The sequence below is a fragment of the Ursus americanus genome, chromosome 3 (assembly GCF_024610735.1).
Source record: "Ursus americanus isolate L20-20 chromosome 3, mUrsAme1.1.p, whole genome shotgun sequence".
Lineage (NCBI taxonomy): Eukaryota > Metazoa > Chordata > Mammalia > Carnivora > Ursidae > Ursus > Ursus americanus.
Window position 1 is genome coordinate 76,073,200 of NC_142129.1, and position 15,030 is coordinate 76,088,229.

The 15,030-nt window shown below is 34.5% G+C and overlaps 1 protein-coding gene across 1 annotated transcript in view; it reads left to right on the top strand.

The window, feature by feature from the left end:
- The first annotated feature begins 4,518 nt into the window (after positions 1–4,518).
- SEMA3A (semaphorin 3A) overlaps positions 4,519–15,030 on the top strand; it is a 446,060-nt gene continuing 435,548 nt past the window's right edge. Inside the window, exon 1 of the mRNA XM_045793365.2 lies at positions 4,519–4,761. The gene's annotated coding sequence lies outside the window, so the exon portion shown is untranslated. The remainder of the gene's footprint in view (positions 4,762–15,030) is intronic.

Below are 15,030 nucleotides of genomic sequence, written 5' to 3' on the forward strand. Positions count from 1 at the left end.
ATTCAGAGGATAAAGAACAATTTAAGAAAATATTCTAGGTAGCAACTTTTATCCTCCTCCTAGATCATTAACATTTTTACCACAGTAAAAATTTTGGTAAGAATGTTCTTAACATTGGACAGAAGGGCATTTTCAAGAAAGTATTTAAGAGCTAACAGAGTAAGAAGTTGACTAGGTTTGGTAATATTTTGTGTCATAGAATTCTGTCATGCCTAGTCTCATAAAAAATATTTCTCCTAAGTATTTGTTGAATTCTTGATTATTCACTCAGTTGACAAACCTCTGTATACTTTTTTTCAGACCTGCTCATAGAAATATTTCCTCTGCTCTAATTCTATGCATCCTGTCTTATTGATATTTTATCCCATACTATTAAAATAATGTGATCAAGTTAATGGAATACTAATGGTTTGGGATATACGCTTTTTTTTTCTGCCAGTGCATGATATATTTTAGAACTGATGAGTCAACATCAACCAAAAAATAGCACTTTTCCCATCTTCTAGAACCAGTGAATCAGCAGAAACACAACTTTCCATCCCATCTTCCCCTTACATATAATTGTACCCACCTAAATCACACTAGATAAAAGCATTTCCGTGTAGAGAGACAATTGATCCCATGCTTTAATGAGCTCTGTGTGTTTTATTTATTACATTAACAAGGCCCGATATTGAAATCATGGGGCAGAAAAATGAAGGATATGGAGTATTTTTGAAGATATTCATATAAAGGGTATTTACATTTAAGAGTTGAAGCAGTTTTTTTTCAAACATGCTGACTTGCTACCAGGGATCAGCACAAGGGGTTTTATTGCCTTAAACTCAAAAGTAAGCAGCTTGGAACTCAAATTATTCACCATTTGGGCTTTAAAATCTTGGCCCTAGTGAGACATATGGTTTTAAAAAGAATCAAATCTTGAACCCAATAATTTAAAAACACTGTGAATTTTGGTTTCAATTACATAATATCTTAAATATTTGAACAAATACGTAAGACAAATATTTGTACGTTGTTTTTAACAAAATATTTTGATAATGAATTGGAAATGGCAGATCACATTTGAATTTATTGAAACAATCTGATTAATAACACTTCACATCCACATACCATAGCCACACTGACCATAGTCACTATCAGTAAAACTAATGGGGATATTGTGTATAGAGAGGATAGTGATAAACCCAATGGAAAGGAGTAGAAATCACTGACAAGGTGGTTTGTTCTTGGAGAAATTCTGATTTTTACCTTCCTAAAGAAAAAAAAAAACAGCGAGCATTAGATCATTAATTCATAAACTAGATACCATTTGGTATAAAAAAAAAACTCTCTTGATAATAGGCATATATGATTGGTTGTGAATAAACCTAGAAATAAATCATAGTAAAGTCTGTATGCTTCTCCAGATCTTACCCAAATTTGGTATATAAGTTAGACTGGAAACTCCCCAGGATATTATTTCTCGGGGTGTTTCCAATATGTCCCATTTTTAGCCAAGATTAAAAAAAAATCACAATGAAAGTATTCATGGCATTTTATGTAAAACTGGTAAAATGTAGAAGTTGTTTTTTTTTTCCCCAATGAAAATTTTTGAGGTCTGAAAATGCTAAAGTTTGGCTGAAGTTCATAAAAGAGATTTCAGATAGTCACAGATAAACTTTAACTTAATTTACTTAAATCCAATTAAATAAAATTAAGATTAATTGCTTTCCTATACAGTATTTCTACAGGTACATCTGTATTCTCTCAGTAGCATATTTTCTGTAACTTGAATAGCAATGTATGCTTATAATGTCTTTATGATATCCAAATCCTCACACATACAAAAACTCTAAATATACCAGACATTGTTTAAAAAGGCCCTCTCCTTAATGGTGGCTATGTACAAACAGTAGTTATTAACCATTTAGGTCTCTTCAAGTTGTATTGGCCCCTTGGGTTGCATTTAAATCACAAACTGTTTTTTCTCTACTCCCCGTTACTGTCTTTTTCTTGGTACTTATCCCCATTTTTGGTGCCTTATTTTTCTCCTTTATAATCTTTTAATACTCTCTTTAACTCTGTTCTTTGCATGTTAAAGCATAATTTTTCTCATTCTCTTATTTTGGGTAGAAATATAGAGAGAACATTTTTGCTCATATTTAGCATGATTATTATAAACACCCAAAGTCAGAGGACTCTAAGTATGTATGTCAGTGCACTCTGGCATATAGCATAAGACCATGCTGTTATTCAAGACCAGAGTTTTATTTTATTTATCTTTGGCAAAACTTTAAAATAAATGGAAGACTCATTATTTAAATAAAATTTTCATGGAAGCATAACTTACTTTAAGATTTATTTTCTCTTTTTGTCTCCATAAATAAAATGAGGGGTTTTGTTTTTTCCTTTTTCTTTTTTTTTTCTTATACTGACTAATACGACTTTGCTGTTGAATAAAAATAAACTTCTATTAGAGGAAGTAAAACATTTATTCATAAGAAAATGTTAAAATATAAAAGGGAGAATAAGAAATTATTACTCAAACAATAGATTTGGACTGATTTAAGGAAACATATAAAATGAATTAAAAATTCAGAATTTTTATTTATTTATTTATTTTAAAAGATTTTATTTATTTATTTGACAGAGAGACAGCCAGAGAGAGAGGAAACACAAGCAGGGGGAGTGAGAGAGGAAAAAGCAGGATTCCAGTGGAGGAGCCCGATGCGGGGCTCAATCCCAGGAGTCTGGGATCATGCCCTGAGCTGAAGGCAGATGCTTAACAACTGAGCCACCCAGGCGCCCCCAAAATTTATTTATTTATTGAAATCCTTAGTTTTCAGGGCGCCTGGGTGACTCAGTGGGTTAAGCATCTGCTTTCCGCTTAGGTCATAATCCTAGCATCCTGGGGTCGAGCCCCGAGTCAGGCTGCCTGCTCAGTGGAAGGCCTGCTTCTCTCTCTCCTCCCACTTGTGCTCTCTGTAACTATCTCTGTCTCTCTCTCAAATAAATAAATAAAATCTTATTTTAAAAAAATCCTTAGTTTTCAGTCCTATTCTTCCTTCTTTCATTGATTTGCTGCAAACCAGTTAGAGATAATTAGAAATATTTGCTGAAATGATTTAATTATAAGAAATTGTGCCAATGAATTATTTTTAAAATATATGTCCTTTGGCAATTCTTACCCTCACTGATCCTTAGAGCCCTTAGTGGAACTTTTATCAGTGGGCTGGACAATATTTCTGCTACCTGTTTGGATGCACAAAGCTTGAGTATTTAATTCTAAATTATAACTACCCAGAGAAATAAAAGAAGAAATAATTTTCAATTTTTCTATAAAAGATATCAATGATAATCATTTTATCTTGTGCAGGACAAAAATTATTTTGCACAGAGACTGTATGGCATGGTGAAGAGTGGAGATTCTAGAGTCAGGTCCAATGGAATTGTGCTTCCAAATTGTAACAAATATGTGACCAACTCCAGTTTTCCCACAGATGAAAAAAAAAGTGATAATAATAATAATATTGACCTTATGGTATCCGTGTAGGACTCAAAAAAGATAATACACGTAGGGCTCTTTGCATAGTGTCTGGCATGTAGCAACTGTTCAATTATCATCATTATTAATAATAGGAGTTGCGTACCTAACAAAGGGAGATAGCTCTCAACAACGTAGGAAAATAGATCAAACAGTTCTGATTTGTGAAAGTTAATTATACTCATTCTGATTACTTATATATTTTTGATTGTCAGAGCGGAGACATAGAAAGCCGTAAAGTTTCTATGGGTTAAGGTGCTTGAGATCATATGTGGTATGCAGAAATACCTACAAGAGGATTTTTTTTTTTAACAATTGGCCTCAACCACATTTTAAAAAAAAATGTCCAATTGCAGAATGTCAATCTCCCTGACAGTGTAAATCTCCTTAAAGCAATTTAATTCAGATTAAAAAGATAACCATGGCTTATATAGCAGAATGAGGGATCTGTTTCAAATCCATCACATTAACACTATCAATAACCCACGATGACCCATGATTGAGTAGTTTTAATTAAGTTCAGTTGGAGTATGGGGGTGGAAAGGTGCTTCATTCAATCCTTCATTAATAGTTAAAGTGAATATTATAAAGATCTCTATAACTTTTGTAGCTTGAACATCTTTCTTTTTTATTGAATTTATTGTTTTTCTTTCTATAGAGTAGTACCATTTGGGGAGCTCTGATTCCCAGGAGCTTTAATGCTACCCCACTTCCAGCACTATAAAACAGAGGCCTGCTGTTTTAATCACGCCTCTCTCTCTCTCAATGTTGTTTGCGCCCTGGTACAACCCATCTGCCTTGAATCTAGTGCTCCGCTGGGGCTGCACACATCTGCCAGCCAGACTACCTTCGTACACAATTACTCAATCCACCGTAAGGCTCTTTAATAGGAAACAAGTGTGACAACGGCAAGCCTCTTTTTTTTTTTTCCTCCTCCCTCTTAAACCACAGAGTCAAATAGCTCTAATAGAGATGAAGCTTGATAGATCCGCCCAGGTGTAGGTGAAATGGTAGAGCCTCAGGGGTAATAGATGCTGTGCTCTCATGCTGAAGTTTAGCACTTTGTCCTGACCGGCTCTCTAGCAGCAGTGCGATGGGCTGCTCCTTGCACAGTTAACAAAGTCAACACGCTTCCTGCTGCTCACATTTATGCCTAATCCGGAGGGCAACCTGGAGCTAGGTAAGATCAGCACAACAGCCCTTTTACTTCAGCGTGTGGACAAAGGACAGCAAATGCAGTAAGTGGAAAATTTTTTCTTCCTTCTTTTACTTGGGAATTAATTAAGGATGTTTACTCTCTGGGAATCCTCTAAAGACTGCAAAAGTGAACTAGCAAAAAGCCTGTGTTCATAACCCTGTGGATTTCCTCCGGTTTCGGTTTGCACAGTGCCTTGGCACTGTCACTGAAGCTTAGATACTCTGCAAGTGACTTCCTCATTCAGAAGGTCTCCGAACTAAAATGTGGGGCTAATAATATTGCTAATTCAATCCTGCAGCCTGGCATATTACTCGGTATTTCTGGGTAAAATGTCCTTTCTTGCTGTCAGAAATGATGGTAGCAAGTGTTTGGTCACAGTTCTGAGAATAAAAAAAAAAAAAAAAAAACCGTAACAAGCACATACTTTTCTTGAAACTAGACTTCAACTTTTATGCATGACTATATTGTTGTATCACCGTTCATTAATGTGCGGAATTTGCTTGCCATTTTTGCTTAACAGATCCATTCTACAGCTCAATCGCTTACCAAAGAAAGGATGCTGAAAACGAAAAGCAGTATTAAGTTGTAGCAGTAATGACAATGATAATGAATTTTTAAACAAACGAAACAAAACAAAAGGTCATTTGTCTAATAGCATAGGAAAAGATATTAAAGCCAGATGTAGGAAATCTCAACTTTGACTTTTTGGTCTTTCATGCTTGGTTTAAAGCAGCCTTCACTTTGCGTTTACTTTGCATTTACAACTTTAGATTCACCATTAAACTATATTTGAACTTCAAGTCCAGATTTGATCTAAATACAGCCGTTCCTTGAGCCCCCTACTCTGATTTTTACTTGGCTGTGGGGAATCTTTTTACTACTATACCATATATCCTGAATTGTGTTAACAAGCTAACTGTGGTGGACTTTTTCAGGTAGAATGTCAGCCAATGTGAAAGAATGTGTTTGCTGTTCAAATGTATGATGTTCCATGTAAGAAATAAACACATGGGACATATGCCCTGACTAAGATTCCAGTTGTAGTTCCTAAATTCAGTCCATCAAATGTTGCCCAAATATAATCATATTAAAAAAGATGTGGTTAAAAACTGTCAGTGCGTCATAATATCTATTTATGGTCGCTGGAGTATTTTTTTTTTAATTTAGGCATTTTTTAAAAATTAATCTGGAGGGCTTTGTCATCTCAAAAGACAATGCACATATATAGGGTACATAGACAGATGAAATTAGATAAAACACTGTTGCATTGTTTAAATAATTCCCTACTGGCCAGTGTTTTGTGTTTGTTTTCTAACTATTATAGATGGACATCATTGAAATTGATGGGTTAAAAGCCATGACGGTAGAATCCTGATGACTCCTTTGTGTATATTCAGAAATGATTTAGCTTGGATAAAGTTGCTGCTATGAGAGGTTTAATTAATTACCGCTAGTTAAATATATTTCTTTAAGAATTGCATTTGACATTACTGATGGTGAAGTAAATGCAGTTTAAAAGTCATTCTTCATGAAATACTTTAACCGACAATTGTTGGCATTGAATAGCGGTCAATGTCTACCCCCTACAGGGAGAGAATCTAATTTCACTATGCCTTCCCCAGTACATGAATACCACGGAGTACAGTTCACACATATGAATGCTGTAACCGTGTCAATGACTCCAACAAGTGCCCCTTAATGAAAAGGTCAGGTCTGTGATTAATAGGAAGCCTTTTTCAAAGGCTGGACTTCACTTCAGCACTGCCATTAGATTTGTTTCTTCTTGATTTACTTCATTTGCCTTTCAGAGTATAATAAAAATCAAGTGGTGCTATGCTGCACTTTTTAAATACTTCGTGGTTAGTTTTATGTGATGATAGCACATTGGTTAGTATATTTGGCTCAGTAAAAAAATAACTGAAAAAAATTATTCAAGCCAATTATTGAGGGCATAGGATAATGAATGAGAATTTTACACTTTATCCAAATAGTTAGAACAAATGTAGCTTTTGCTTATATTTCAGTTAACTTAATAAACTTTCAGAGGCACTATGGGGGTAAAGATGGAGTGACAGAGGAAGGGTTTGATATTTTACATAAGATTTATTGTGCTTGAATGGTAGCTATATGCCAGCAAGCAAATATACACAAGTAACTCATGCAAATAATGATTTTTCACTAATAGTGAAATTCATTTAAGGATATATAGCTAAGTGGAGATAAAGACAATAATTTTATCTAGTGATAGCCTCAAAGAAGCAATTTAGTCATCTCTAATTATAATATAATGGTGGTTTTGTTATAACTATCCCAGTTAAAACTTATGCTGGAAGCGTTATGGTTAGGTTGAACTTAAAATTTTAAAAAAATGCTTTCAACTGGAATTATATTTTGCTAATAAATATCATGTTGAAATTTAAGCAGTTTACAAATTAAATGGTCCTTAAATACATTCCTTTGTTTTTTCATTCATGTAAGTATTCTGTGTCTCTGTGGCTTTATCTGTACATGTTTTCAGATAAGATTGCAATAGAAGTGATTAATACAAATAATGTAAGTAAATGTAAAATATAGGTGCCATATTTATCAATGCAAATTCTTATATGCTTGGAGGAAATTTTTTTTAGAAATCACAAGACATATTGACTTATTCTAAGGGATATTCTCTCTTAAATAGTTTGTAATTTTTAACCCTAAATCAACATTTATAGGATTTAATAATTCCATTTTCACTTACAGCAAAGAAACTATATTGTATGTCAAGATAGCAAGTATGGGTAAAAATACAGTCGAATATTAATGGCCACTCAAGGAGGAGACAGTGTACTCGACTGTACAATGGGCACAATGAATCCCAGATGTGCTCCCTCCTAATCAGTGCCCAACAGCTGTGTTTTCCAGGTACTCTCTTATTCAGGGTTCCATTTTTGCTCTGAATTGGAAGCCAACTACTTCCAGTAGGGTACTAATGAATAACATTAGTTAGGCACTTGCAAGGAATCAAACACTGCCCTGAGCATTTTGTACCCATGATTTATTTAGTCCTTAGAGCCCAGTGAAGTAGGTACTGTTGCTATTTGCATTTATAAATGTAAAAACAGAGTTATTGAGGAACTTGACCAGTGTTGCATCGTTAGTAAGTCGTGGAACTTGGATTCAGATTAACTCTGTCTGAAAACAGATAAATCCTCCAAACACTGGAAGTGCTGCTTCCCTAACAGGTGATTTCAATATCAATGCAAATTTGACTTTATTTCTGATCACCTTATCAGAACTACTTGAATTCTGAAAGAGATTCATAAATTAAAATAGAACACCCAAACAAACCATAAATGGTTAAATGCCAGTGAGTATGACCACACTTCAAGTTATATCATCATTCAGCATGTAGAGCCCCTACTACTTTTCAGAGGTTTTACTGCTGGTACAGAAGGAGTTACAGTTATATCTCACACATTCGGAGAAGAACTGGTCCTTCTACCCTCACTCAATTGCTCATTTTCCATTCCTATTAAATCTCTGAGAAGAGTTTGTCATCTGAGGGTATTTCCAGCCAAGCCACTGTTGAAGTTAACAGGGGTGACTGTAATCACGATGGCCACTCAATGAGAGTCACCTCAGCACTTTCCTACCACTAAGGCAGTGAAGAAAATGAGCTGTCAGTTACTCACTCTTAAAGATTTTCAGGCCTCAGTTTTTCAGTAGGACCATCTGGATTTTTAAAATAGAATGCTAATTGAATTTTCCCTTTATCTACGGGTATTTTTGTCAGGTAGGCGTAGCCTGGAAAACACCTACTTGAAATATTGCATTTCAAATACAGATTTTCCTAGGAACTGTATCTGTGCTATGTCTATCTGCTGGAACACTTTCTTCCCAAGACAGGCATTTATCCATATAATTGAGAATGTTTTTTGTAGAGAAGTCAAAAACAAAATGTTTATGATTAAAAAAAAACCCTTCAATTTCATAATAGAACTTTTATCATTATGGGCTTGTGTATCCTCTCCCAGATAAAGTCAGAATATGCAGTTTAAAGGAAGTTGGTTTTTTTTTTTTAATTTCTAAAAGCATATCCTAATTGTTAAGCCAAGACATCCAGTTGCTTTTATACAAGCAAGCAGATTTATGCATGGCAAATGTAATGAACATGTGGAAATTACTTCAAATTTTTAGCAACCCAACCCACTTTTTTTAAGTGGGTAAATACAAATGTTACTTTAATTCTCATATATCTTTTTGTGTTGTTAAAGATATCTGATGAAGATATTTAAATGTGGTTGCCATTTATAAAACCCAAGAGTGTTTTCATACAAAGGAAGACAGAGAAGAAAACAAGTAATTTTTTCAAATTAATCTCAAGATCCTGGAAGAGTTAATCTATAGTGACAGGATCTGAAAGCTCTAAATACCTTGAGGATTGATGATTACTTAAAAAACTTTGGTGAAAGACTTCCTCTATCACTATCATTACTCAAAGAGATCAACAGGCTAGCTTCTTGAAGTTAATCTTACCCTCATAAATCCTTTTTGAATTATCCAGAAAATACTCATTTTCATTTGTAGGTTCATCTTCAGTGGGAGAGTTTCCTCACCCCTTCCCCCTCCCTTTTTTACCTGACTCATCCCAAGCCTTCCACCAGGGCCAGGTCTACAGTTAATTCTTGTATTGGCTTACTTACTACTGGCTCATGTTCCAGGGGAATATTGAGAACACTGTAGGCTTAGCTATTGTGCTGATGGACAGTTCCATTCATATCTGGTGGTCAGAACTTTCACAGTGTCATACATCCAGAAGTCCAAACAAATAGTTAACCATGAGTCAAGTCATGGTCCTTCCTTTGTATGGAAGGTTCTTGGTCCCAGGTTCCCCACACAAATCAGACTTCTAGCTACCTTGGGTATATTTCTGCAACCAATATCCAAAAGTTCTTCTTTTCTACCCCTGCTTAATATTAAATATTCTCTTCATTTTAGGTTTATTGATACCTATGGCCTATTTTGAGGACGATATGAATTTTTAATTTTGTTATGAAGCACACTTTCTCATTGCTGTGTATTCAGAGTTAAAGTTTCAGGTGCCACAAACTCAAGGTTTCAAAGAGGCATCTAATTAGCAGTCAATTTCATTTTGTTTTATTCCTTAATATTGCACATTCAAATTTGGGTGAATAGCAGAGAAGGATGATTAGTGTTCTGCTTGTACTTGCATTAAAAGTTTGAGGTTTTGACCTTGTTTCTGGCAGATGTGCCGATAAGCATGAATTCCACATGCTACATAATCATTTTCCTGATAAACTGTATTTTCGGTTACTCTAGAATTTATTTTCCCTACATAAACCATAAACTATTAATTATGGATATACTTGTTAGCATTTATGGCTTATATTTGACTGAATTACAAATCTAAAATTCTCCATAAGAAGAGCACTGAACATGAGGTACAGCACTGAGGTTCACATCCTCTTTTTGACAATTACTAGCTCATTTTCGTAACGTACATTCATTTTTTTCACTCCTAAAATAATATTAGAAGTATATCTTAACATGACCAATTTTGTGACCAAATATTTAATTTATACAAAACGAAAATTTGAGTAAGAGTAGCTTATGTGCAAGCCTTTTCATTTCCTTTAAGATAATAAAAGCAAATATGTGTGTGTGAATATACAGAAGAAATGTAAAGTAACTACTGTATGTCCTGAGGTTTGCATTATCTTATTTAATCTTCATATTGACAGACAAAAGAGAGTTGTCATTTCCATTTGATAGGTGAGCAATGTGTTTTACTTTCTCAATTTTATGAATAACATTAAACTAAAAAAACATTTTCAAGTGATATATTCCGTATGATATTTGAAAGCAATGAATATGCACAAACATCCCAAGATGCCCAATATGCAGCGTAGGTTGGGATAGAAACTTTTTAAAATTTAATTAACATATAATGTATTACTGGTTTCAGAGGTAGAGGTCAGTGATTCATCAGTCTTACATAATACCCAGTGCTCATTACATCACATGCCCTCCTTAATGTCCATCACCTAGTTACCCCATCCTTTCACCCCCTTCCCCTACAGCAACCCTCAGTTTGTTTCCTATGATTAAGAGTCTCCCTCTTAAGTTTGTCTCCCTTTCTGATTTCATCTTGTTTTATTTTTTCCTCTCTTCCCCTATGACCTCTGTTTTGAGAAACTGTTTTTATTATAGTTCCAGTCCTTTGAACTAGAATTTTGAGACTCAAACTATTTCGATACATTATGAACCTCAGGGATACACATATATACTTTTTATATGGTAAGAGTCATACCTGATAAAAGCCTTAGTATTGCCATCATATTTTGATTCAAGAAAATACAAGAAATGAGTATGATATCAATGCCACATCTTTCAAGAAGGCATTTTACTTTGGTACCTTTAGGAGAATACAAATGTTATAGATGATTTTATCATGTAGAAAATGATGTATATTTTATATCAGACCTTGTCTTTACATCATATTTTTATGTATATTCATTCATTTGTGTTACAATAATATGATAAATAACTTGCTCTGTGTGCGTGTGTAGTTTATGTGTGAATAAACCCTCTATTAGCATGATTTCTATTATATATTCCACAGTAATAACTTGATTAAATAAAAATGATTTTTATTTTAAGGAACTATAGTCCATAATTTAAAAAACAAATTTCATCACAAACTTTCGTATGCACCAACAGGAAAAAAAATCTGTGAATTTAAAATATTTGTTTCCTGGCTTACCTTGGCTATTTTAGAGTTTTGAACATTTATAGTAATCATTTGCTATTCTCTGCTGCTATAGAAACACTGTATTTTTATATTTAGTCTGTTACTTTAAACAATGACTATGACTACCAACAGCATTACAAAGAAGTAAGTGAAGTGTAAGTTTTTAAAATAATATTAAGGTTTTTTTTATTTGTCCATTTTGGAAATTGGGAACTTTGCTTTTTTATTATGACAAGACCCAAATGTTTACTTTATTATTATGAGTTGGTGGTATATTGCCCACTTGGAGTCTTTTTAGACTCCCTAAAACAACTAAACTCACAAAACTATCAGTGGCTAAAGCTGACACCAGCCTACTTAGAAGGGGATAGAACAAGAAGGGACAACAGATTGCCAGCAGGGCAGCATCAGGGGCTCCACTTGGGGCAAGCCAATAGCTGAGGTGCAGCAGAGAAGATCAAATGCCACAGGTGGAGAAGACACCAGCTTAAAACGCCCTTCCCTCTGGAAACCGGTATCTTTGGCTACACTAGGGGCACAGCTTTGAAGGTTCCTGCAGGTGGTCTGCCCAGTGGACATAGTCACCATAGTGAGGAAATCTGACATCAGGCTTCCCATCAGGCACTTACCATTCTCCCAGTCCTCCTTCAGGGTATTATCGGTCAAGGTCATTCTTGCCGTAGGTAGATTTTCCTAGTCATACCGTTGGCATTCTAATTTTTATGGTATTTCCAGGGAAATAGAGCTAAACAGTTCATAAAAGATCACATTATCATGACAAAGGGGTAAGTGTGTTGTAGTTCTCTATCCGCAGGCAGTTAACATGAAGTCTGAGAAGATTCATTTGGAGGGTTGGCGTGGCGTATTTCCTCCTGCCTACAAAAGTGGACTGCACTTGCATTTACACTTACTGCACAGAGACCTGCTGTCCTTTGTTGTTTTGACATTGCTTCCAAAATACTGTAAGCATTTCTGCCCCTCTGTAAACTTTAAAAACTATATATACTTACACACCAACATTCTGAAGGGCTAAAAAGGATCTATATCTATTAATTAAAATTCCCAAGGGAATTTTGTATCCTTTCTATGAGATTAGACTAAAGAAGGTTAAAACTACATTTTCTAAGACTAAAGCTTAGTAACTGCTTAAAGGAATAAGACTTCCATAGAATAAGCCTGGAATTGCTTCCAAAGCTCAGGATACCAGTCTAGAAGACCACCTTTGACATGGGAACAGGCTAATAGGACCCATCCATGGTATATCAGACGTGGCTACAGCAATAATTTTATATGTCAGCGTATCTTTGGGGAAGAAATGTGGCAGGAACTCTGGCTTTTCTGGAGGGAAGCAGTGTCATGGGCAGATGATACTTTGTGAGTTTCTACAACTGTGACCGCTCAAGTTTAAGGACTGACTCGAGCTATTTTTTCAGAAGGTACTAAGGGCTGGGCAGGTTAAAAGCATTTTGAGTGCATTTACTATTGTGGTTGCCAATCCTAACAACTGGGTCTGAAAAGCACTGCTAAGAATTTATAATAGTGATATTTAAATAGGTGAACACTAAAAAACTATATGCAATTCAGGTTGAGTCTGCTAGTTTACTCTCTAGGAATAGGTATTAGCTATACAATAATTATAAAATGTGTGTGCATTTATATACATAGTTTTATAACGAGGAGAGAACTTATCAAAAGTTTAAAGATTGTACTTGGCATAAGGTCAAAATTAGCAGTATGACCATGGATGGGTCATTTAATAACACTGCCTCAGTATTTTTACCTGAGAAGTTTTAAATAGATAATGCAAATAGTTTCTTTTATTTCTAATTTAAAATATGTATATGTGTATTATTTCATTTGTGATAATATTAATAAACAGCAGTACATAAAACAGATTTTAAAGATAAACTTCGGGTAAGATAACAAAGATGTATTACTCTTACAAAGGTGTGTGCTAATATTTTAAAGAATTTTATTTTTTATGATACATTTAAATGACTTAAAGTCAGTCTTGCCTGAATTAATAAACTCTTGAGTAATTAAATATCCTCGAGTTATTTGAATATTGAAAAATGAGGACATTGATTCTTTTAGTTAATTTTGCTGGCTTCTGTTAAGTGCTTATCATGAATTAAGGAATTAAAAAGCATTTCTTGCTCTTTAAATAGATAATAATTTGCCTTTTTTCTATTCTAGATAATTTTTTATTCTGTCAAACTATAGACACCATAATGAAATGGAGATGGTGCAATGTAATTTGCTGAAAATAGTGAACTTAATTTATCTTAAATTATGTGTAATAAAAGAAAAAATATGAAACCATATTAAGAATGATATTACTTATAGAAAAACATATTGCAATTATTTCATATTCCATCTTGAAATTAGAGCTATAAATCTTTGTAAAATTTGTCAGAGATATATGAAGTTTCTATTAGATCTTTTTTTGTTTGTTTTACACTGCATTTCTTATTTAATAGATAATGAGTTTTAACATCAGCTGTGGCTGGTTCTCTTAATTTGGATGAACAATATACTTAAAGCATTTTTAAAATTTATTTCTTTTAACAAAGACATGTCAAAGTTACAAGATCTTTGAAATAATGTGTATGGTTTAGATTGATCCCAACCTGTGCAGCACAAGCCATTAATAATTAAGACATATGCAAAAGAAGGTAGAGGTAATGAGTGTTTGAAAGACTGGTGGGTCACTGCGGATTTAGACTACCCTACTAAAGGGTGCACCTTTCTCCACTTAGAAGCCTAAAGAACTAGGAAATACAGAGAACAGGACCGACCTTTATCAAATTTTGAGTGTTACAGACTTTATCTTTGACACTCTTCCATTCTCTTCACAACTTTTTCAATTCAGGGAACAATTTCTCTTTTCTTCTCTCAGCAGTTGAGTCGCCCTCATGCTCATAGTCTTCATACTGACTTCCAATTACCCCCAAACTTGAACTTCTGCCAACAGCAGCAGCGTTGTCAGTTCAGAAAGCTCCATGCTCTTAAATGGTCTTTATTCTTTGGCATTATCACCCTCTTTCCCTGTAATTCCTAAATCAAAACACTCATTCTTTGGTTGTAGTAATTACTGCTAGGTCCTGGATGAGAAGCGAATTCAGCAAAGACACAGCATGTTGAAAAATACAGTTTGATGGGTATCTTTTTATTACTCAAGTTTTAACCCTTTGGGGGGTGTTTGTATTTTAGTAAGGGCAGTCTTTTGATTCAAAAGGTGTTTCTAATGTTATAAGCTTCCGAAAAAAATTAGAAGAGTTGAGTTTCAGGCCAAGGGCTGAGCTTGCTTCCTTTCCACCTTTGAGCTGAGATCTGTCTGTGGCCAGCTCTGACCCAGGAAGCTGCTCCCTGACCAGCACTCTCAGTCAGGAGATGAGGATCTATTACAGCTCAGTGTCAATTTCTGCTGTCCAGTCACTTTTGCCTGTTTATTCTCATGCTTGAAACATTTTGAAACCAGCCAATGGAAGAACCTTACTGAATGCTAACAATCTTTAAGAGAAGTTTTGAAATTTACTTCTAATGATCATGTGTTAC